The 26368-nt window shown below is 42.6% G+C and overlaps 1 protein-coding gene across 3 annotated transcripts in view; it reads left to right on the top strand.

The window, feature by feature from the left end:
* tspan9a (tetraspanin 9a) overlaps window positions 1-26368 on the top strand; it is a 152047-nt gene that overhangs the window by 89691 nt on the left and 35988 nt on the right. The window lies entirely within an intron of this gene.

Genomic DNA, 26368 nt, shown 5'->3' on the forward strand with positions numbered 1-26368 from the left:
TGGGGGTGGTGGGGGTGAGTGGGGAGGAGGGTGTTGGATTGTGGTGGTAAGGAGGACATGGGTTCATTAGGGTCGCTCATTCAGATGGTTATATGATTTACAGTGAACATGAAGTCGAAATGCTGCTTTTGGAATGCAAGTGAAATAGAATATGCTTCCACAGTGCAGTTACATTGATGAGCAACACAATATGCACCAGGGGGATATGAGCTCAGGTTGTCAGCAAGAGTTTCAAGTGATTCTGATTTGTGGTGCATTTTATTATGCAGTCTTTTAATGAGGCGTCCGTGCTCTTGGGTAAAACTATGATCAGCAATGTAGGAAATTGTAATAATCACCAGCCAATGTCCGGAATCACTGTAACTGTTGCTGTTATCTGTATTTGATGGTGTGATTATGTGTATTTGATGTAATTTGGTGTAACAGTGTTCCCCGTGCCCAATCTACACTCAAATAGGTGTCACCCAGAGAAACCTGGCCGGCGTGTGGCTGCCTGTGATTGGTACTCATGCATGGGCATTTGTTGTAAAAGTGGGCACCCCCTGAATGAATGTTTACAGAATGGATTATGGGGCTTATAGGTTATGGGGCCAAGTCTTTTGTGTGGATGCAGCCAAGCGTGAAGCGTAAAAACATCCCAACACTGGGGACTCCAAGCAAGCACGGCCCACCATGTCACTGGGTTGTGAGCCCTGCTAACTGGGGCAACAGAGTGGGTATTAGCTGGAGCCCAGCTGTGAAGCGGCCAGCGTTTAAAACGAACACACACACACACACACACACACACACACGTATACATGCACCACACAAAGCGAGATCTATCTCACCGTCCTCCTCTGTATATGAAAATGGACAGCCCTGCTAGTGGCCAAACTCATGCTGGGAGCGTGGAAGGTCTCTCTGCTGCTTCAGGGCAATATCTCCATATCATTCTCATATCATTACTCAGTCCACAAAGGCAAGGGCGAGACTGATTGGCAAAGACTTAGAAATAGCTCAGGGGCTCCTCTGTGTGCCTCTCCTTGATGTGAATGTTTGTTTAAGGGAATGAAAGGGTCAGAAAAGCTTAGCTGGTGTTAGCTTCATTAATGCAGACATTGACTTATTTGATGTGAGCACCCCTTTGGAAATCAGTCAGTATATGTAGAGTGCAAGTAAGCGCTCAGGCCTTGACATTACTACTGTTTGAATTAGGGATGGAAATTTTAAGCAGTTTCATTTATCGATTGCTGGCCAAATAAATGATCAGTCAGCAGTGACTCAATGTTACAAAATGCATTTATTTTTCCTCATTGAAAGCTTCAGTATACAGATGAAATTAGATATTTTTATAGCACGGCCAGTAGTCAGTAAAATTATGATAGATCAAGGTCTTATTAGAGTCTACATTAACAGAGTGACACTATCAGTGTCCTGTGTGTCAGCTTGGCTCATGTAATAGATCAGAAGATGCCTCAGTGCACAGCTATAGGTCAACCTTTAGCAGAGGTCATAAGGTCATTATTATCTGCTCTCTTCTTGAGGGGCAGACACAGGGGATTTGCTTGAAGGCATTTACGTTCCAGATTCTCCCCGGGCTCAATTTGTGTTTAACCCTTTTCAGTGTCAAAACCCCGCTATGAATAACCGGCTACTGCACACCAGTAATAAGGTGGTTGGAAAAGAGGCTTTGGATTTTTAATGCAGGTGGAGAGAGAGAGAGAGAGAGAGAGAGAAAGAGAGAGCACAAGCTCTGAGTTTTGAGGCCTCTCTTTGACATCATGTGTGTGTGAACATGCGTGTGTGTGTGTGTGTGTGCGCATGTGTGTGCGTGTGTGTGCGTGTGTGCGTGTGTGTGTGTGTGTGTGTGTGTGTGTGTGCGTATGCATGGGGCATGGGGACCTTAAGTAGCTTTTGGACCTTCCCCAGCGCAGCACAACCCCTGCTGTGCAGTAATTGAATTTTTACTCTGCTAATGTTCACTTAATGAACACCCGCCATGCGTATTCCCTTATATTACTGCAGACTGATACTCTTGTTTTCTCTCCAGCACTATATCATTGTAATAACAGTTAAATCAGTGTCCCGTGGGAAGAGAGTTGGTGTGTGGGTTATGATGCAGCATGCGACTGGTGGGTCTCCAGTCCATCAGAATGTGACAGCTCGAGGCTCACTGGTGGCTGGACTGCTGGGGCAGCAGTGCGGCCAGTTGAAGGTTACAGCTGGGAATAAAGGATTCACTCATCATTAAGGTGCTGGAACAGGGTGCCTGGGCATTGGGAGATAGAGGTAGGTAGGGTGAGAATCGTGTTGTATCTTGACACCCCTGGGACTGCACTGCTCTACCTCTGACACTCCAGGAATCACAAGGTTACTGCAGCTGGTAGGGAGGTTTGCCTCTGAAGCTCTGAAATCTCATCTCGAGACTGAAGTGGGGAATGGCGCGCTGCAGTAACCTGACACCAGGTACAGCAGGGGTCTCTTCTTTCTGACTGAGCACACATGCACGAGCACACTTGCCGCACACACACACACACACACACACACACACACACACACACACAAAACAGCCATCCTTGGAAGTACACTCACCACCCACACACCATCCGTTCCACAGGGCTTACAGTGGTAACTTGAAGCACAAGGTAAACAGCGGCAGGCACTCCAGGCATCTTCATACATGCGCTCATCCTCAGCCCGCCCCCCAGCAGTTGTTCACGACCATCTGGCTTCTCTTTCTTATAAGGGATTAGAAGAATCTGAGCTGCAGGGGGAGTTTCAGGCAGATTAGAGCAGTATTGGGTGGTGTGGTTAGGGATTGAGAGCATGGCTCCTTTGGACAGCGCTATGCTAAAACCAACAATCATCAAAGCAAATGGCCTTTATGCTGTGACAATGTGTTACAAAGTGAGCGGTTTAGCAGGGAGGGGGGTGGGGGTCTTTCATGCTCACACACAGACACACACACACACACACACACACACACACACACATGCTCAGTGACTGTTTGACCAGCCTGATAGGGTGATTGATGTTAAGTCCTATCGGTATCAGCCTTGTGAGCGAATCAGTGTAGGTGTTCTCGCTGGAGGCAAGGATTTCAGCCTCTTACTCTGCAGTGTGTCCTCTCCTCGCAGACTCCCCCGTTAATCTTTTCCCATTCAAGATTCAATTTCTTGTCCACTGCTGTACTTATCTATCTTGCCCAGTGAAACTGAACACCTTTTGAAAAGTGAAACAAAACAAAAACAAAAAGGCCCTGGAAACACAACACAAGGATTGACTTTGCCAAGTCACCAGCAACATCACACATAAACTAATTTTCTTTGTACAGAAGCGAAACAGGCCCATCCCAGTTGTGCCATTATCATGCCATATCAAAAGCTACAGCCTCATCTGATATTCGTATTTAAAAGAAAAGTGTCAGCTCAGCAGTCTTGTCTTACAAGTACAAGAGGGGTGGTAGTATCAAAGCTGCTCCTTTGTTAGAGGAGAGAAAACCAAATGTGTTTAGCATTCATGAAATCCTCTGCTTACTTAGGGGATTGCTGCAGGAATTATAAACCATTTGGTCCAAGGCAACAGAAGATTAGTTTTCCCATCGATTTAATCACTGAATTTGACATTTAAGGTTTCAAATGTGCCCGCGCTCTGATGCAATAAAGGCAAGAGTTATTGACAGACTTAAGGTGGTTTGTAAGAAGTGTGTGTGTGTGTGTGTGTGTGTGTGTGTGTGTGTGTGTGTGTGTGTGTGTGTGTGCGCAGGTGTCTGTGTGAACGTCTGTGTCTGGGTGAGTGGAATTACATAAAGCTGTCCCTCTCTCCTGGGATTTCCATCTAAGGTGCTGAAGCAATTTGCCTGTTTTTTTCATTCTGCATATCGGCATATGTAGCGTTCAGTCATCTTTAATGGCTCAAGAGAGCCAGCATCGTAATAAACTTTTCTTTCTCCTCCTCCTTCCTCCTTCCTCTTCCTCTCTCTCACAAGAGGCACAGCTGAACTCCGTGAGGCACCGCCAGGTGAAACAAGGACTGGGGCACAGGAAAATAGATGAGGGTTGAGGGCCCTCTGCGAGATGATGAAACAAGCTGTATGTGCTGAGCTGTCACATGCATTTAATGCCATCAATTCGCCATGAAAGGCTGACTCCTGAATAGGCTTTGAGTTTGAAATTGGAGGAATGCAGCATCAGCCTCAGCCAGTCTGTCCATCTAAATTTTGCGCCTGTGGCTATGACAAGATAGGTAGTCAGTGGATTTAATCAATCACGGCATGCATGGGTGCCCCTCAGCTGGTCAATTACAACCCGTCTCAGATTATATGTCTTTAGAATCATCTATATCCATATCAGGCATTTAGACTGTATAATATGCTCAAATTTCATCAAATATACAGCAGGCAGTGTTTTGCCTGAGAGCTGCTCGGCAACATTTACATAGAGAACATCACTATATTTATATGCATTTTAATCATTTGAAGTCTTGTAATTAGCATCCCCTAAAGATCGTTGGGCCTTGATTCAGATTGTCTGACCTGCTTGGTAAAATATCTCCATGTGCCTGCCTTTGTCCAGCGGAATCGTCTGGGGAGATCCCTCTAATTTACACGTCTCTCTCCGACTGCTTCGATTTCCCGGCCGTGTTGTGTAGCGCTGCTGAGCTCATTAGCTCATGTTGCAGATCAACTGGAATACGGCGCTGCTGTGCTTCACTCTAGGGGGTCGAGGTAATAGAGCAGTAAAATTGGAGGTGCGTTTTTTTGGCCTGAAGGCAGAAGGTAGGTGGTGCTTTTGCTGGGGGATTAGGTCTCCCACCCCATCATTCATCACTCTTTGAATGGGATGGACTTTGAACCTGATGAGTTGTTGTTTGCTTTTGTGGAAGGGTGATTATGAGACTCACAAGAACAGAAACCTGCAACGTTTTACTGGGTTAATAACTAATGACGGCAGTGATTAAATAACCTGCCTCACAAAATAATAAAGTCACATAAACCCCCTTCGGAGAATTTGGAACTAAATTGAAGTTCGCTACTCTGCATAAAGCAACAGGGCTGCAGGTGCAGTTTTAACCCAGTTGCTACGCTGTCAGCTGTGTGGCACTGACGCGTAGAGACAGATGGACATCCTGGGAACAGATGAAAAAACAATAGCTGCTAGGTACAGGCATTGCAGCACATACAATACCTCAGTCTTTGATATGTGCCATTCAGCCTCTTCTCCCTTCCTCATTCACATTACGCACCAGTGTCCCTTTCTTTGGGGAGTGCATATGGAGCAAAGGGAAGCCTGCATCTTCTGTATCTGTCATACCTGAAAGTCTCCTTAGTGCCGCATGAGAAAACACACATTCGCAATGACAGAAAGGACCTCAGCCCCTGATATTCATCATCTTCTCTTTGCTCCAGCGCGTGAAACACAGAGATCTTGCTTTTCTAAATATAGGCCAGAGAGAAGATGGGAGAATGAGGGGGAAAAGATGAGTGTCATTAGTTCTGCATACATAAGCAGAATCTTTTGTAATGACTATGTGCCAAATTGTGCACCTCAGGCAGTAGGATAGGCAGCATGCAGGTTTCACGGTCAACATTGTGAACTGAAAAATGCTAAATATACCCAAAGATCACGTTTTTGAGTTATTAATCAAAAAAAAAAAAGTCTCATCCATTCTTTTTTAGTAGCTCTTGTATATTTTAAAACAGATCAAACAAGGCATCCATTTAGAGGCTATTGGAAGAAAAATGTTCCCAAAAACAAGCCTTTTCTGTGCAGCCTCACAGCTGCACAGATTTCATAATGGAATTCAATTTGGTGAAAAGTGATTAGTATGATCAAGCAAACTGTGGTACTAAAATACAGTAGTCTTGCTAAATCTGTGTTAGAAAATAAGTCCAATTATTGTCGTGCTTCAGCTGCCTTTGAACATTTCACATATTATGTAGTGACAGTTTGTAGTGCCTGAGGACTTGTAGGGGTTCAGTATAGCTGTGAGCAAAAAAAAACCAGACACACTGTGGTATTGGCGTGCTAAAGTTTTTTTTTTTTTTTTTTTTTTGAAGGGCTGTTTCCGTGTCTCTCTGTGACAAATATCTGTGAGTGTGCATCGCCTTCATACTTCTTTGTTAGCCTTGAGCAGATGTGCAGGGAAACCACCATTTTTACTTGACTTTGCGGTCCACAGTATCATTTATTTATTTTTGCTGTAGCAAAACATGTTGGAGCTTTCAGTCGCTTCAGATGAGAAATGCTTTCAGCGCTACTTTGTGTCCTTGGGCTGCAGGAGGGGCTGTAAACTACTGTAGTATCTATCCTCTCCTTCCATATTCATCCCCAGAAAGACCAATCAATGCTAATCTTCACCTAAGCAGTGAATTAATATAGAATGTTAGAACAGCTTGCTAGTGCAACTACTCAGCGTTTTTTCTGACACCTAAAGGCAAATCACAGCGAAATCAATGTTCCCCGGTGAGTCTCCACCTCCAGCTCTACTGAGGAGGCTTAGAGAATATCATTTTCCTGGTCTTCCTAAGCTAGCACATTTCCTGTTTGATTAGCCTGCTCATGTTTAATTAGCAGTGTATTGGATATATGCATATATGACCAAACTGTAAGTGCACAATAAAGTTGTCTTAGCAGGGCACAGGTTTTGATTTTCCTGGGGAAACAGTCATGTGGAAAGGCGGTTTGCTTGGAAATGCTGGGAGTCTTATTGAGCTGCAGTTCAGTCCATCAGAAGACGGCCTTCAGTGTCCAGGGTCCAGCTCCCTAAGTTCTCCAGAGGTTATCAGCTGCAGGCTGAGGATGCATCAATGACTGACCTATTTCCCCAGGGCTGCTACCTCAATTGATTCAATGGGGCCTGATTCTTTTCCCACCATGAACCCACTCAAACAACCCACATAGCATCCTTGAGAGCTTGTTTCCACTCATCTATCTCCACTTCCACTCTCTAAACAACATTTGCAGGCACAGGATACACTGGGCATGCAACAGTGCCACGGTACACTGAAAATGTGAGCAGCAGGTTGACTTTGAATCTGTGTATTTTAAATGTGTCATTTTGAATTTGGGTCAGGGACTCAGAAATTCATTGCCCAGGACACATCTTCCAGCAGGGCTCCGACACGCAATGAGGCACACGCTCACCCTTGTTGTTGGCCATGACAAATGACAGGACAGATTTATGCCTTAAACATTACAGCATGTATTGATTTATTTAACTGAACTGCCGCAGATTACTGCTGCGTTATAACTCAGCCATAAAATGCAACATATTGTAGCTTTGTAGATGGAAATGCACGAGTACATACGCTGAGCAGATGACTGTCTGCAAGTGCCTGGTGTGTTTTTATTGGTATATTTTTAATGGAGCAATTTCATGTCGCGTGTGCAATATAATATACAACTCAGACCATCAGCCAGTGAATTAGACTGATTGTTGTGATTTGAAATGGATGCCTGTCTTTTTGTTTTCGGGGAGCGAAACCCAGATCTTCATCAGAGCAGGTTGTTGCAGTGCTCTCGTTACGTCTGATCCAATTTGAGCTAGACTTTTACTCGACGTGCATGAGGTGTGTTCACAACCAGCTCTGATATTCTCCCTGAAGAGGGGAAATGCAGTAACTACTCAAGATCCTTCACTGCTACAGTGGCAAGATAACTGTCTGGCTGACAGACTGTGTAAACCTAATAGGGATTATTGCCATTCTCCTTGCATGCAGATTCATCCTCTCCGATATTACAGCCGAGTTTTAAACGGTCCTCTTGACTTTGCCTGAGTCTTATCACACACCAAAAGCAAATGGTTCTGCTTGTTTATTTTACAGCAATTTGCAGTTAGCAGTCATATTCCGAGACATGAAAGAGCATTTGCTATATGTATCTGTTCTGTTTCAGACGATATCAGGGTTTTATGTGTCCTGAAATCGGAAATCTGAAACAGTCTGGTTGCCTGCAGCATGCAAAGTCTTATATAAAGAGGAAGCATATAAAACCGTCCTCGTTCCATCACTTTGGTATTCTATCTGGGGCACAGAAGGATGTCTCACATCTTACTTTTTAGAGAGGACTTGACAGTTTTATTACATAGTAGAAATGCAAGAGCCATACAGTAAAGTTGTCAGTACTTGCAGATGTTCACCTGAAATGATGAATGATGAGGTTTAGGGTGCTCACATTCATGCTATAAATTCCATTTGTCCCGAAATAGGAGTCATTTAGAAAATGCAGCAAACATAAATGACAGGGAGTGCCTGCTTTAAGCTCACGTTCATTCATTAATCTTGACCTCATTCATCTAATTCATTCATTCAATCAATAAAATGTATTTCAAACAAATCAATGCATTAGCCGCTGTTATCTATGTATACCATTTCAAAACATAGAATAGAATTTCAGTTTTAATTCAATGTGTTCAACATTTTTTGATTAAAAGCAAAAAGATCTTTCTATAAATTGTTTATGTACACAGTTTTGTTCATTTGCTATTGCAGGGAGTTCTTAATTAAAGATCAAATAAAATGAGAAATTGGTGGAGAGACCCCCCCTCTCTCACCATGTGTCATCTGCAGTGCCCGTCAGTAGTCATTATTTCTGCACAGATGTCTCCATTTCTTTTATTAAGCCACCCAGGCTTCAGTAATGGGCGACTTAGGATGGTGGTGGAATACAAAAGAGTGAGTCCGAGTGGAGCTCAGTGTGGGCAGACCAACATTAGGGAAAGGAGTCTAATTTGAGAAGTTGATTATGGGGTCAGTGTCCACCCCTAGTGAATGATCTCATTCATTCACAGTGAGCCAGAGTAATTATTAATACAGACCTTTTTGCCTGTATGTGTACTCATCAGTGCAGTGTAGTGAGACAAAAAAACCCATCACTGTGTTTTTCCAGTAATAATATCAGCAAAGGACACAGCGGTGTGTTTGGGGTCAGCCCATTAATGCCCCTTCCATTTCATACAAATTTCAACTATTTCAGGCTTCGCTTGTCATCATTGTAGATCTCCATGATGACAGTGTGTTGAGTTTGCTCACACTGGTTGCAGAAATCCCTTCTTGAGCACAAGTGCTGTGGGACAGATGGGTCCGGCCAGATTTTTCTCCCCAGTCCCCTTCTGAGAGGACAGATTGGCAGGCTCAAAATGCTCTCCTTTTCATGGGTGGGAGGAAGTGAAGCATGAAGACAGAAAGGGAGGGGAGGGGAGGGACTTCTTCCCAAGAGCAAGAGAGGTGAACGCATTGATGTTTGATGACAGTCCCCTGAGAGGTGAGTCACCCTCACTCTCAGATCCCGCTCTCCCTCTCTCTCCCTGGCATCCCCATAATGTCATTTTTGTTTTTCCTCCCGGGGACAAACTTGAAAAATCATTTGGTCTATTTCAGGAAGCTTAACTGGTGAAAGCAGTAATTGTAAAATTTAAGCTAAATAACAAACAAGAGAGTAGTGTGTATTTACCCTGTGCTCTGGCTTGTTTTTCATTTAGGTGACATGTCTGCGTTTGATGAATTGCCACTTATCAGCCGATAATTTGCTGCATAACATCAATTATTTGTCATCAGGTAAAAGCTCACTCTTGATTCAAGAGCAGCTCCACAGTAAATCTTTTATGATGATGGAGCAGGGTTGCACTGACCTCTTTGGATTAGTTGCACCCCTGACCACATGCAAAATCTCTCCAATACATACATCCATGACCCTAAAACCTAGACCTGAATCTGGCCCCTCTAACTCAAGACCGAGGCTATATTTTTTTTCTATGTTATATTTTTGCTTTAGAGGAGCTATCTCACAAATTATGGCGTGGTAGTCCACCAGCACAAACCATGTGTCACTCTACCAGCTGGTTAGCCATAGTTTGAGTGGCAATCTCACGAATTGCAGTCAACGACCAGCATGTAACATCTCAAAATAATCGCCTTTCTGGTTACTGGTTCAAGATCACCTTTTCCTTACATTGGCCAGATAAACATGGCTGCTAAACTCAAAATGTCTAACAAATTCGTAATTTTTCCGGTAAGACATGGCCTTCCCCAGATAATAGGGGATTTAAAGAATTCATCTTTTTGCTTCATTTCATCCATTGCTGTCCGCTAGTTCTCCAGTGCTAATGGAAGGCGTCAGGTCTCTGCTCCGTACAGTGTGGATGCATGAATGCTGTTAACAGCTAACTGCTAACTGCCAGCACACACTGAATATTTAGCATGTGCGTAGTTACTGTTAAACAACATGTATGAGTTGTGGAGTAATTGGCATTAGTAAAAATACCCAGTGGTTATACTGCACAGCTTTAGTGTTATATATAATTTAGTGGAAAAAAATACAGCGATTGAGAGGGGGAGAGAGAAATGAACAGATGAGAAGTGAACACAGGTGTACCCAGAGAGCAGCAGTCAGACAGTAGTATTAAACCGACTAAATAAGTAAGTTGCTTTTTCTTTTCGACAGCTCTGAACTCCCCAGCCTGATTAGCGGTGCTAAGCACATACAGCAGAGTTTTTTGGTTCATTTTCTTCATTATTCATCTATAACACATGGGCTTCAAAATTCCGTAACGCTGTTCGGGGCTTTATGAGCGTAATTAGCCAATCATAATGGAATTAACAGACCTGCTTTGTTTATTTATTCATTCATTCATTCCCTGCGTATCTGTGTACCCATGCGTACATAGAAAATGCATGTATATGTACAGCTGGAGTCAGTCTCTAAATATTCATATACATGCTGTAGATGTGTTGTAATTCATGGCCTTGCAGGATGCGCGAGCAGCGGAGCAGCCGTGACTTCAGATCTCTTGCCTGGGACGAAATATCTGTCTGATAAAGACAAGGACAGTGGCAGTGCTCATCTCACATGTGAAGGCTGACGTGTCTGTTTGCTGCCTGTCTGTCAATATTATTGAGAGCCCAGTAATTGGCACATAAAAGCGCATCTCTGTTGCAAAGCGTTCCTCCATCTTCAAAAAGCTTCCCTCCCTACAGTTAATTTTTCATTGAAGTGCTTACCTTGCAGAAGAGATGTGAGGGGAAAAAATATTATCCTGAAGCATGCGCTCACTCTGTCTTTAATTCTTTCACAGCCTGTTGGACAGATGAAGGGAGTTCTCTATAGTTTTGTCTTTTTTTTTTTCTTTTTTTTTTTCAAAATTGTCTGGCAGGGTTTATGAGTCTTTTCATCATAGCCACCTGTGGCAGGCGAAAACAACAAGTAATTGTAACATTGAGGATAAATTTGCCCAAGTCAACCATCTTTTTAATCTATTAGGCCTAAATAAGCAGAATTTTAATGAGGATGAGTCACAAGAGGGCTGTGGCCGTCATTATAGCGAAAAATATTCCTCAAAAGCAATCACATTTCATGCTGGCTTACACCAGAATGGCTTTATTAGCCTGGTTTAGCTGCTGATCCAATATCGCCTCAGAACGCGCTCTAGCTGAGGAATCTGGCTGTTTTTCATATTAACTGTGGTGGGCGGTCAGCTTTATCGTCCGTAGAATTCCTCCGTGATCAGCAGTTTCCATTTTCATCCGCGAGACAAGAATAACTTCATTCAAAGACACGTTTATTTACAGAGGATGGGCTCTTGTGAGGGAGAAAAACAAAACATCAATATGCTTCCAGTTCAGTCTGCAACAGTGCTGGTTACAGGGAGATGGGATTGTGCGGCTGCAGCGGTCCAGATCCTCATTATATCAGAGTCCATTTCAGATGCTGGCTGTTGTGTCCACTGAGATTCGCAAGTGCAGGCGTGGAGGCAGTGCGGGAGAGGATGGGCGCAGAGCTGCCTGCACTTCGCTCTCAACATTTTTGCGTTTCTGCATTATGCATCTCGTTGACTTCCAGTGTACTAAGAAGGCAGCAGCCAAGGTCAGAGGAGTGTAGCCCATGTATATTCATGCCCGTGGCTTGGTATTCATGTACATTTTAGTGTTTCATTTGCTGTTTGTACTTCTCAACATGAAAAGAAATTCCCAGTTAATGGCTTTGCTTAGGTACTGCCAGACACTGACAGACACCCCCCCACCCCCCCGGCCCCCAGCCCAGCTGAATGTGCATCTAACCATTTATTATAGTCAGTCTGATAATACATCTCTGCTAGTGTGCTGATCTCCCATTGTTCTCTTTAGTGCGTGATTGACAGTGCAGCACGCTAAACAAAAGCTCCTTTCAGAGAAGATGTGTGATAGGAGGAAGGTGAAAAAACTCGGATGCCTTTAAATGGGGACCTTTTCACGGCGCAGTGTATTTTTCTCATACAATTCGGACTTTTGTCTCAACCTCACCGATAATATGACCTATTCTTTATCGGCACAGAGGACATAAAGTGGTCACAGCTCAGAGACAGAGAGAAATTGAACTTTGTTTTCTCCAAACATTATTGAGCAGCATGAATAAACTGGGTGAGGTGGGTTTGACTTCACCATGTTTTAGTCTGCTGCGTAAAACCACTTGTTCGGGGGTTTGCATTTTTTTACAACGTGTCATCAAGTTGGTGTTTTTCAAAGGAAAATGTATCCTCTTCTCAGTCGCTCTTTTCTTTCTTAGTGGTTGTTACTAATTCATTTGCTGTCATCTTCCAGTTAGCATAAGTTGCCATCCTGCTATTCTTTTGGGGAAGTAGTATGTGATTAAAGTTGGCAAGGACAGTGAGGGCTCAAGAAGCGAATTAGTATCACAGTAGCTGTAAAATCAGGCCAAAGTTAACAGATAAGGTAATGTGAGGTGAGGTAAAATCAGGAAATAAGGCAAGGAAAGTCAGGGTAAGGAGCCAAATTGTGGTATCTACAACTGCGCAGTGGCTGAGCCAGTTTCTTTCCAAGTCATAAACACTCATTATTCTGCAGATACCCGGTCACATGTGGGTTGTGCAGTTCACACAGTAACTCAAGCAGCTCCAGAGGAACAAATGGCCCTCATCAGCAGCCGACTAATAATACCCTCTAACTCAGAGAAACTCATAGAAATGCAAAGAAACAAGAGAGGCTGTGATACATGTTTTTTTTTTGTTTTTTTTTTAGATGTAATGAAAAAGTAAACAGTTCAGCATTTCCTGTACATGCAAGGCACAAATATTGCCACAGAAGCAGCTAGTAAAATCAGCAGACCTCAATTTGAAATGGCCTCTGGACACAGCGATAAGTCATGGCGGCGTGCATCAGCTTTAGCTCTATCTTCTGCCTCATTTGTTCCTGTCTAAACGAGATAGGCCCGCTTTCTGTTGGCAGCCGTCCTGCGATGACACAGTGACAATACGAGGGGCTCTTTAGAAGCATCACCTGTGTGGTACATGTGCAGTGTGGCAGACTTGTCACTCCACCATCATCCGGCCCAAACTCCCAGGATGGAGGACAATTAGAGGACAAAGCAGACGGGGAGATGGGTACGCTAGAAGCATGTCAAGACAGGAGGGAGCCACGGAGCGAATTAACTGAGCCGACATGTTAACTGAGCCTCGGATGTTGTTACCGCGGTTTTCGACAGGTGGACAGGCAGATAGTCTTCCTCTTGAAAATGTCCCTGTCTCTTTGGCAGTCGCATGGGAAGCACGTAAGACGGAGCAGAATGTTTATCGCCGGTGCCTTTCAGCGAGGAGTGCTCTCGCTAAACCCCTCATTGTATCTGGATCCATCTGAGGTGGCCTGCTTGAGAGACGCCCTGCGCAGCACTTGTTTAAATGCGTGTGTAATCTAGAGACATTCCTTGGTAAACAAGCCCGCTCTGAGGAGGGTTATTTGCATGCTAAAGCAGAAGAAAGGGAGGAGTGAGGGGGGGGAGGAGCGAGACACCTGTTGCAACAGTGGCTCGTGGATGTCTATGATGTGCTTTGATTTATGAAGGAAAGCAGTCTGGCTCAGTCTCTCACCGCTCCTCCTGAGATTTGACTGCTTTTCATTGACTTTCAAAAGACTTTTTGCTGTTTCCTTTCTTTTACGTTGCCTGGGTGTAGTGAGTGCAACAAAGCACAGATAAAGCTGAGCAACTAAGGACTCCAGGTATACCTAAGACAAAGTGTGCGCCTTCTTTGTGTTTGTACTTTCTGCTGATTTCACACCATTATAATAGATTTTCACTCCACCAGTCCCATTCTCGTTTTTTTCCCACCATTAGGCAGCGCGTTGCATTTCACAGCCTTCAGGAACTCTACAGGTAAAAACTCCAAAAATGTCGACATCTGCACTAAAGACCACTGTTACACTGTAGTCTCCTGTAAAGGTTAACATTTGCTGTAGATTTGAAAGCTCATAAAAGCTGTGGCTCGGACTAGTCGGTTTCTTAATCTGTCAAATTGTGCTGGAGGTCGGTGGTTGAGTATTAATAGCACGACAAGCAAACTGATATTTTCTGTGGCGGGCCTGAGTGCAGCAGCCTAGGTTATCAGCTCCAGTAACCGCACACTGTAGCAGGACCAGACTCAGCGGTAGCGGCAAATCTTCTGATATAATCCACATCTCTGCACAATCTACTCACCGCAGGCTGTTCCATTACACTGGAAATGAAGAGTGAGAGAGGTCAGGGCAGTCAAATAAACAATTTTAGGTGGAGAATTTCATTATGTGGAGACCGAATAGAATGGTTTGCTGAGAGATTTGTTTCCTCAACTAACTGCTGCCTGCGGCTGCAGATGGTATCTTTTTGTTTCCCGGCCGCAGTAATTAGCATGTAGAAGAACATTTGTCACTATCAGTGAACCTCTGCTTTATTCTTGGACTTTTAACTCTACGTTCTCCGCTCAGTAGGCCTGCTGTTCCAAGACCAAGGGTTAAGCTGAACAAAGATATTTGTTCAGTTACTTGTACTGTGGTTTGTGCTGTGTTTGCCATCCTTCCTCTTCTTGTTAGCTCCGCAGTCTTTGGATCAGCGCTCCCTCGCCACTACAGCTTTTCCTCGGTGTATGTTTGTTTGCAGCGCGATTGCTTTGTTCTATGTCTTAACAATGTTTTATGGGAGAGACATCACACTGTACCTTGGAAGTTCTCAGATCTACATCAGCTTGATTCTGAATTTCAACTCCAAGCTTCACACGCAGCTTCTCTATAACAAGCAGACAGATGTGGACACTCACTAACCCACTCCTATACTGTATATACACACACACACACACACACACACACACACCAAATGCTGTATAGCCTACAGGCTTAATGAAGGCAAAAATAGCTTCTTTTTTCTTCCTGCTCTGAAGCTCTCATACAGTAGAAATACAATATTCAAATAGCCACAGCTTCCTTAAGAGAGATGTTTGAACTAAGAACATCAATCTAAATGCTAATTTTATCCATCCATTTTGTGTCAGCTGTATGTTTTCCTAACTTCCTCATCAATCATCTAAAAAAAAAATCTGTAAATTAGTTGCATAATTAATCAAGGAAAAAAGAATCTTGAGAATGGATTATTGCATTAAACCATAAGCGGTTACATAGTTTAATCAGCAGGAGAACATATGTTGCAAATCCTGTTTACTTTTTGGCTGTTGGTGTGACGGCTGGTCCACCACTTTGGTCCAGTCTGAAATGTCTCAGTTTCTCAAGTATTGGATGGATTTCCATAAAATTTAATACAGAAATTCATGAAGAGGATGAATCCTAATGACCCTGGTGTTCCCCTAGCTTCTGTTCCAGTAGCAGCAATGAAACTGACATATGTAGGTAAGATTGAAATATTTCTGGATGGATTGTCATGAAATTTCGCACATACGTTCATGAATTGTAATAAATTAGGTCATCCTCAGACTTTTCATCCAGGGCCACCATCGGGTCAAAATTCTTTGATTTGTTGTGTGTGACGAAATACCTGCAAAACCAATGACAATTACATCGGCCTCAGCTGGGATTTTTCATTTACTGCCAATCAACAACCATTAGCATGCTAATGCGCTAAACAAACACGGTTTGATTATACCTGCCTAGCATCAGCATGTTAGCACTGTTATTGTGAGTATGTTAGCATTTGAAGCACTGCTATGTACATGCTTTTGCTCTTCGTCGCATGGCTGTAAACTCTTTGTTTTATTATGAGTCAGTTAATGATCATTTTGCTTGTTTTGTATTAGATTGTAATACATGTCATAGTAAATTGAAAATGTTGAGGTTTTTGACTGTTGGTTTAATAATTTACCTCATGCTGTGGTATACTGCTTTTGTACTGTCTTCTAATGTTTAATAGACCAAACTATTAATCAACAAATTGAGAAAATAATAATAAACAGAACCGTTAATAATGAAAATAAATCAGTTACAGTTCCAGCTGTAGCTAGTTCAGCCACGTAGAACCATAATTAGTTTCAACCTTTTTTCTCAAGATTTTGCAGCATATTTAATCAAAAAATCTGCTTCTTATTTAGTGAGCAGCATTTGATTAAAAACAATGAATCCCAAAGCCTTGTATGATCCTCCTGCTTTTGTTTGGAGATCTCGCCAAAATGTCAGATGTTGTTTGCCCAGGACAGCCACGTGAAGCCCTGGGTTTACTCTGTGTCTGAATGGAATATGAGATGTAGCCAGAACTGATAGCTACTGTAGTGAAGCAGCCTGTGCTGGATGATGAGCTTTCTCTGTATGGAGAGAGTGGAGGGTGGAGCAGACTGCTGAAAAGACAGGTGTTTACAATATGAATGTGGAGGGGAAGCAAAAGAGCTATGTGAGCATCCGTCGGGAAACAGTGTTTACAGCAGCCTCTTTCTCGGTCAAATCTATTACCAGTCGTCGTTCTGCTTTGTATATCTCTGTATTTCGCTCGGGTGTTCACCGCATTATTGGTTAAACACTGCTGACTGTGTCGTGATGGAGTACAGAGAACCTGGATCGGATTAGACTCTGCTTGAAAATCGACAAACACCAGCATCATATTTGTTACAATTATTATCATCTTTACCTCTGGGTGACTTCTTCCACTCTCATTTGTTAGTGAGATTCTTTCTGAGTGATTGCACACAACGGATGGAAAGAAGTATTAATTTGGAGTACCAGCTTTCATCAAGAGCTGGCGTTATTTTGAAATTAATTTCACAGCTATTACAAAAGCATGTGTTCCCCTTTCATGTTTTCAACAGACACACCCTCATGTGGTTCTCACATGAGAACCTTCTCCAGCTGGATGACACATTAAAAAATGATTCATCCTGAATCATTTAAAGACTTTTTAACCTCTATTTGTTGTTCAACCTTGCATATCTGGTTTCATATTCTCACTTGGTGCCATATCTTTAATATTCGGTAAATATTTAGCTTTTTTTGTGAAAGATGACAATAGCTCACAATGAGATATCTGCAGCTTCATCTGTGTTGAATAGGGCTTTTTAATTATTTTTAAAATTTCTAAAGCATTAATGCTAAGCGTCATCGATGTACGTTTTTCAAAATCAAAGAGAACTGGCTTCTTTTAAGATAGAACCTTTTGCTCAGATATTTATCATCATAAAAAAATATTTTTTTCCAAAATGCAGACAGAAGATTCTTCACTGATGGTAGCCTTGATAAATCAGAATTACAGCACTGCTACAAATAGGGGTTATGTAATGCAAGACCAGCGTTCACCAATGGCAACATTACAGAAAAAAAGATTGGGAAATATTGGTTATTCACTTTCTGTCCGAGAGTTGAATGAGGACATTGAAATCACTCTCATGTCTGAATATTGAATATGAAGCTGCCGTCAGGGGCGGGTTACCTTAGTTTAACATAAAGCCTGTAAAGACGGGGGAACAGTTCATCTGGCGCCGTCCCATTCGGGTCAAAAGAACACTGGAACACCTTGACCTGAGACACTGCTGTAAGTTTCCCATTTCAAATCCACAGACAACCGTTCCACAACATTTACTCTCTTTATTATTGTAACCATGACAATGAACATCTTCTAACCTTAACAAACTTATTTTAACCCAAACCCACAATCTTTCCCTAAACAAGTAGTTTTTGGGTATAAACTAACCAAACCAAAAACTTAACTGCACGTTTATTATTGTAACCGTGACGGCCGATGTCGGTATAGCGCACTAATTGATGAAACGCTCCTATGGGCTGTATCTGGGCTATCTGAGTTATTTTCATCTCAGAGAATGCCCAATGCCAGATGGAAATTACTATCTTATAAAAGTTGCACTTCAAAATGTTAAGCTGTATATATTTATGTAAATTGAACTTAAATTTTCATCCTGTGGCCTCACTATCCCAGAAAATGTCTTTAACTAAACTGAAAACATTCAACTTTCAGTGGCTTGTTTTCCATGTTAGCTCTGAAATCTTGTCAATATAGATTTTTTTTAAATTGTTAATGCTCCTGCACTGAATAAACTTTACTCCTGTCTGATAAAAACTGCTCCACAGAACAGTTCCGACGTTCATGGCCATTACTCAAACATTTGTCCAGTGGCATTCAAGAAAATGATGAAATCATTAAACTAAAAGCACAAAGACAAAAACAAAATACTTGGGGGAAATGGTTGCACCAAAAGAGTAGATTACAACCTTTTAAAGAAAAAAAAAATGCAATTGACAGTCTGATGATAACTGATAATTTAAGAGAAAATATTTTTCTTTCAAGCCAGAAAAATACTGAGCAGCTATTTTTTAGTTGAAACTGGCCTTTGAGCTTCCAGAGAGTGGCATAAAACATGACCTAGTCATAGGCTACTCCATTTCTAGTATTTCATATATGATAATCTACCTCTAAAGTTTGACTATGTCTAGAATTTCATGTGCCCCTGACATTTCCTAACAGAGACACAGAGTCTGGGTCATGTCACCGACTCAAACTTCTTTCTCTCTGACTCAGTCATCATGTGGTTTTAGCTAACATGCCTTACCCTCCCTGCGTCACAGCATTTACTGTTATCACACAGCACAGCCCTCTGTGTAACTCACAGTCTCAGACACACACACAAAAAGAGACGCAAGTGGATGCATATATTCAAAAGATAATTTCTCCAACCAAGGATCCTTTTAATTCTCCCGTGAAATTAGCATTGTAAACCTTGAACTTTTGATTTTGACAGTCGCCCAATTCAAATCACTCAAAATTGGTTTCGATAAAGATGATTATGTGTAATTGAGAATATTTAAAGCAATTCAAAGTATTCGGCATTCCTTTTTTGCGAGGGATTTTTCAGGCCATCTAGAATAGAAAACGTGCTCTGACACAGGGATAATTGAATTGACCACCTTCACCGCCCACTGCTATCCGCCTTCGCTCAACACCTCCTCTGTGTCGGTGCGGCGGGTAGTGATTTCTTTTGAGCTTCAGAGAGAAAATAGTAAGATGGGAGTGTATTGATCATTCTTCTCGAGAGTGGAGCTTCACAGATCACTGAGTTTCCCAGGCAGCCAACATTTTTGCACTAGAAGGGATGCTCCTCACTTCCAGCCTCTGGTTATCTCTCACTGAGGGAAGGGGCTGCTAAGAGGCTTTACCTTATCATTGTCCAGAATATAAATCACCTTTTATATACCCGTCCTCTTGTGAATGAACAAAAACAGAGCGATATGAGCTACCAGACGTCTGCTTCTCTTTTTCTTGCAGACTCATCACTCCAGCATAATGAAATATGATAGGAATAAAGTTCAAAAACAAAAATGGAGCATTCCATGCAGCCATCAGCTTCCTGTAGTCCATATATTGGTAGCTTTCTCGCAGTGGAACATAACAAGGCAGGGGCAGAGATACGATCATTAATTATTGACACCCATGCAGGTAGACAGCAAGTAGAGCACACCATCGGTGGAGGTAAGACCTGCAAGAAAATTTTTCTCACCCTTGATTTCAGTTACTATTTTTACGTCTTGGTCTCTTTTTTTTCCCACAGGAACAGTCTCCGGTTATTTATAATGACCTGTTAATATCAAGATGAAACCGATCTGGCAGAACAACAAGGAAAAGTTTCTATTGCGGACATTTTCGATTACGTAGCAATTTACATCACATCATTTAAATGAAAGAGCCTGAGAGCTGCAGCCTACACTCTGGCCCACACTTTGTTTACAGGGTCTGGCCTTTTGCTGACACATACAGTAAAGACTTCATGCATCTATGGAATATGTAAATGTGTCCAGCAGTCACACAAACACACACACACACACACACACACCCCTCCCTATTGACAAGGCAGTTTTGTTTCTTTTTTTAAATCACAACAGTGGATGTGATCAGATGAAAGGTTGAAGAACTCTGAGTGCAAACACATGTGGTAACACAATCCTTACCTTCCTTTTTTTGTCCCTTTTTCAGCACTTTCTTGAATTAGCAACGTACAATGGGTTCTAGCCTTAATATTTCAGAAGTGAGCAGCTTGGCGAGGCACCATCTCCCTTTGGGCAGAATATGGAAACCAAATGCAGTGATGTGTCAAAGCAAGTTCCTGTAACAGCCCACTAACAGAGGGATCTGTGTGTGTGTGTGTGTGTGTGTGTGTGTGTGTGTGTGTGTGTGTGTGTGTGTGTGTGTGTTTCAGTTTCTGCGTGTGTGTGCATGTATGCATCCATCTGTGTATGTTTCTTGGTGTATTTATTAAACTACTCTCTATAGTCAATCATGCAGAACCGCTACAGCATAGCATTGTTTTCCCTCACAGCCCATTTCCAGCGGCAGTACGCCGACTTGAACACTACATGACCTCCTATAGTGTGTTCTCATCTAATTACAGCCCAATTATCTACACTGTGCAGCTGTGATCAGGATGCCACTGAGAGGAATGGAGTCTTGACATGCTGACACGGATTGTCTGAATATTCTTTGATACGCACCATATCTTCTCCTGTGTGTGTGTGTGTGTGTGTGTGTGTGTGTGTGTGTGTGTGTGTGTGTGTGTGTGTGTGTGTGTTTACAGATGCCTACTTGACGGTAATGGCTCAGTATGAGAAGAGGGCCATGTAGGGTTGCCAGGTCAGATACACAGATTAATAGCACTAGATTTGAGGGTATTTGTCTGTTTTAATTTTAATCTGGTCTAACAAATGCACAACAGGGGTGCTGGTCAACTGTTGATTTGTCAGCTCTAATTTCCATTTTCATCCTCTATGGTTACTCCAACCATTTAATTCTCATTGTTGTGTCCCGGGGGAACTGATTATACTGGATCTCATTATAACAAAAGACAACCACCGCAGTAATGATGAGAACTCCTGCACCCACACCAGGCACCTCAACATCAAACCAATTATTTGTATTTTGAGACCAATTCTTCCTTCTTCCCTTCATTCGTCCGTTCTTTCTTGCTATCTTTCTTTCACTTCTGCCTCAACAGCCTGCGTCATCTCCAGCGTCGGTCCAGCCGACAGACTCGCATATCAGCTCTGTTACACTGAATCTTCTTCCAGGAATCTAAATCACAACACCTCTCAACCTGGCATGATAAAGATAGAAGAGATACGAGAAGCATGAAAAAAAACAAAAAAAACCCAGCAAGGTTCTGCAGAAGAAAACAGGCCAAAGATGCCAATTTAGATGTCATTTTGTCTTGTTTTGATGTCCAGCTTGTCTAATAACCGCAGAGGGAGGAGATGTAGCAGAGAGCAGTAACTGACTCCAGTGCCTTATCATTCACTGTAATAGGTAACAGCTGAATGTGGTGAATCCAGGGATTGGAGGGACTGTTAGGTAACAGCAGGTGATTCTTCATCGGGCCACACTGTCTGCTCATTGTTTGGCATGCAGGCAGACAGGCGAGCTGTTTCAGAATCCCAGCCCACAGTTATCCAGCAGAATCCTAATGTGCATGCCTCTGCAGCACAAAGGCAGAAATGAAACGGGAGCTGCCTCCTACAGCACCACTTGGCCTCAGTCAGTCCTCATATAATCATGATAAGGTGCACTGCATGTTTTATTCATAACCATAAAGTTTCCTGCCCACAAGGAGACCACAAAAATACTAACAAAAATCATTTCTAAAAATTCTGTTAATTAACTGAAAGCTGAAGTGTGTGCTTGGCCCCAGAGGAGCGACTGGCTCCAGTGTGCGACCTATTTTTTTTTTTTTTTTTTTTTTGTGCCTATTTTCCTCAGCAATCATCCTCTGCCCATAGTGTGCCACACTGAGGTTGGGAAAGCACTAATAGGCATGCTCAATCAAGAGGAAAATTAAGTGTGCACAACAATGCCAAATGGAGTGTTTCACTCCTGTAATGACTATATAAGTCAAGCTGAAATGACGCGGTATGTGACTAATGGATAGTGTGATAGTAACAATGCATTTCACTACACTTATCACCCTGAATTGGATCTTCTTTTATTGCATTTTTTTTTTTAATTTAAAAATAGAGGCTGTTTGTTCAGACATGTGTTAGTGCCCGTCTGTGGAAAGAATCCATTATTCAATCTCTTTGTGCATCTATCAGCATTCTCCTCACAAAGTATTAAACCAAAACACTCCAATTGAACTTGTGCTAAATAGGTTTAAAGGCCTTATCAAGTAGAAATAAAAATGAAAAATGCATCATTAGTTTGAGAGTGTGTTAGCGACAGATTCAAAAATCTCAGTCGATGGTTACACATTGAGATGGAGATGCAGTAAATTCAGTGTATTCAAACAAATATTTTACATCCTGCTTGTTTCACCTGTCTCACAAGAAGAGTTGACAGTCATTCATTATTCATCATCTGTCAGTTCAGCTGCCTGTTGGGAAGATGAAGGGGAGAGACACAGAGTAATATGTAGGAGAACTAATAAGATTAGAAGAGAGAAACTGACGTGGCCATCTGAGGAGGTTTCTTGACAGAAGTCACAAGGTTCAATTTATCCCATGTGGTGTCTCTAAACTAAGAGTCTTTATTTTTTATCTAGCCCTTCAACTTTCCTCATCGCATCATAATTACTCTTCCTTTTCTCTGAGCAGTCGGTGTGTAAGCTACGACCCAAACATCCAGCCCGCGGCGATAGATGCCATCTCAAATTGGATTTGGAAAAACCCCTAAGAGAATATATTGTTCAGGTGGTGACGAATACAGAAGGAGCTTTCCGTATATACTGCGGGGGCTTTTTAGCCCAGTTCATTTGAGGATAGCGATACATTAAAAGCTCCCCCTCTCTCTCTCTCTCTCTCTCTTTGTCTGTGTCTCTGCATCCCCTTCCTCACTCGTTCTTTTTCCCCTTCCATCGGGAGACTTGACTCTGCAGATTTTCAATTAGCCAGGGCAAAGTTGTCTTCATTAATTACACTACATTAAGATGATGCAGGAGGATTTTAACAGGAAAATTATGCAAGAGAATTACGCAAGGGGTCCCCGGAGTGGACCTTTTTTCCTGTTGCTCGGGCTGAATGTCCCTCATGTTGCACTTAGCTGGAGCTGGAGCTAAATATGGGAAGTATGAGTATGCCTGAGCTGGGTCTACAGATGTCTGGTTCTTAATGTCAGTCCTTAAAACATCACTTAAGACCCATGGGCTCCTCGCTCCGACCACTTCATGACGCCGCCTCCTCTGCCGCCATGTTTGAAATCACGCTGTATGATTGTCTGTATCTTTTGTGAGCCCAGCAGTAAGCACTGTGCGCATCGATGTATTTAACTATTACCGTTTCTCACATTAATCACTGACTTCCCAGCAACTGATGGTGTGAGATTCTCACACCTCCGGTTTGAACACACACAGCTGCCTTAGCCCTTGTGATTATTTAATTGCAGGTTCAAGGTGAGCTGCGCGCAGCTGCAGCTTTTTTCAGTCATGACCTGAATGTAGAACAGCATTATGGTTCTTTTTTTTTTTCCTCTCATATTCATGACTCCCCACTGTGAAGAGGCTTTTTTGCTTCTCTAGACTCAAATTCTTTCTTTTTTTTTTCATAAAAAAAAAAAGAGGGGGAAAAATTCTTTCAACAGCCAAGCTGCTCTCTGCGTTGCTTCCTTATGGGTTTTAATTAAAATTACAGCATGGATCAACAGCCAAGTACACTCTAATGAAGACGAAGATGGGACGGGGAAGTAAACAGGCTAGACAGTTCTCATCAGACGAATAACGACTCCCATAAAACAATTTCCACGACTCCAACAATATGGGCATCTCTCTCCCTCTCCCTCCTTATCTCTCGCTCCCTCAGGAGGACATTTTATTTGTACCCTTTAATTTTCAGTTTTCCATCAATATCCCCAAAAATCCCAGTGGCTGCCTTATTTCCGTGCTGCAGAGTTACTCTATCCTTATCCAAAGGTAATTATCTCATGTTATAGGGCATCATAAATAATTGAAGCTCTGATGTTCTATGAATTATTCCATGGCAAAAAATCTAATTATGCTGGGAATTAAACCAGTAGCTTCAGCCCCTTGCTTATATATTTAGTGCCCTTGTATGTATTTATGACTTTGCACATGCCCACGTGTTGTCGCTATATGTATGATGTGTAAAACACCTGGTGACTAGTGTGAGGCATTGTACATTAATTTGCTCTTGCGTCCCAGAATTTGGGAAGCCATCAGATGCTGTAATGTAGAAGCTGCTGTAATGAAGTAGCACGGGATAATGTAGCCATAGATTTGCAGCGTCATGGAAGAAGAGAGCAAGGGAGAGAGAGGCTTAGATTAGAGTCGGGGAAGAGCGAGGCATTAATGTCAGCTCGCAAATATAGCTCAGGGTTGTAGCACTCCCGGCCACATGGGAGGGATATGGCAGTGTCAGGCCTCTGTGTGCCAGGCGTGATGGATGAGGTGGAGCAACTCGTCAATCATGAGGGCTCCCGTTTCCCCTAATAGATCGGGCCTCACATTGGGAGAACCTGCCCTCCATCACCACTGCCGCCGCCTCTGCCTGACATCCACCGCGGGGCAGGAAGCCAGATAACCTGGAGCACAAAAGGGACCGCCTCTCTGACTTCTGAGCAGGAATCCCACCTCAGAAAACAACTAGCTCTGACACACGATCAGTATTTTGACTGTCAACTACATTTTCTTAAGGTCATGAGCATATATTAAAACATTAATCACTTCTCAAAAGGCCTATTTCTGACCAGCTCTGGTTGCATGGTTATCAGCCACAGAATACAGCTCCACTTACTGTAGCATTTGACACTAAACCAAAGGCCAGAGCAATTAACCCGTTTCCAAAGGGTAACGAGAGTCTGTTTCTTAATGCAGATCAGCTGTCATATGGTTAGCATCCGTCCAGTCGATGATACAAGACTCCACGTCAGACAATGTCGCTAATTCTGCTTTCAAGGCAAATATCACGGCTCGTTTGAGGTCCAACACTACAGAATTAATCCCCCACTTTTATTTTTTTATCACATAATTAAAGTCACTCCCTCATTACCTCCAGTGCTTTATTTTCATTTTGTCGACCTGTTTTATATTTCTTTCCTGACCATTTTCTTTTTTTCTTTTTTTTTTTGTGGCACATTAAGCTTTCAGCTTCTAAGCAGCTCCACTGGTTTAATGTCTTTCCTAAGCTGTATATTGTTTACTCTCTCTAGTGGTACTTTCATAAAATGTTCTATTATTGACTAGCAATGGCAAACAAGGTGAGACCCAGAGGACCTCACTAACTGGCAGCACAAGGCAGGGTCCTTCCCCTCGAGCTCAATCCCCGTACCTGGCCGACGTGCTGTGGTACATAAAATTATCTTCGCTGAGCAGGAGATTGAGTAGAGTCTGTAAGAGCTCACCTCCTGCCTGGTTTACCCCAAGCCACTGCAATAAGAGTCATCATACACACACACACACACACACACACACACACACACCGAAATGCCACAATGCTTGCTCAGGTTCCATAAATCCAGTAATTGCACATGTTAAGTGCGTCTCCCTGTGTTATCTCTGTCCTCTGCCCTCAGCACTTGCACCACACAAATCTAATTTTGAAGCTTCCTTCTTGTGATGGAGTTTTGGTTTTTCATAACTTTTTTTTACATTTCATAGAAGGAACTAGTTTCATGAGGAATGTGCACATTCAAGGTTTCTTATATCTTTTAACTTTTACCACATACTCTCCACAAACACAGATGGACTGGAGTTAAAAAAAAAAAGATGAAATAAAACCAGTAACATCCAAAACAGTTATTTTTCCGCAGTCCTCATCCTCTCTCCTCTGTGTCACTGCCTTTTCCTCAAACAAGTTCGAGGGTAAACACTTGGATGCCGGCCCAGCTCAGTGATAACACCTCAGGAAATCTTTGTTTTAATGGATCTGAAGAGTGCATGTATCAGGGGGGTTAAATTTTTTGCACACGCCGACAAAACATCAGAGCGTTCATTCATTCAGCAGCACAGCGGGAATAAGAGTGCAGGCATGTGCGCTCTGCATACAGATGTGCTCTTTATTTGCTTTTAACGTGTTGCTTTGTGCTGCATTCGGGTCCTGTGTGTTAAATGTAGTTTCATTTAATTTAAGACAATAAAACTGCATATAAGTCAGTCGCAGCGTTGTTACAGTACGACACGTGTGCTTTGAATTATTCAGCAACATCTGTCCTGCTGC

Source organism: Seriola lalandi, unplaced genomic scaffold (genome assembly GCF_002814215.2).
Source record: "Seriola lalandi dorsalis isolate HSWRI2012SDOR001 ecotype SW California unplaced genomic scaffold, Sedor1 jcf7180002054302, whole genome shotgun sequence".
Taxonomy (NCBI): domain Eukaryota; kingdom Metazoa; phylum Chordata; class Actinopteri; order Carangiformes; family Carangidae; genus Seriola; species Seriola lalandi.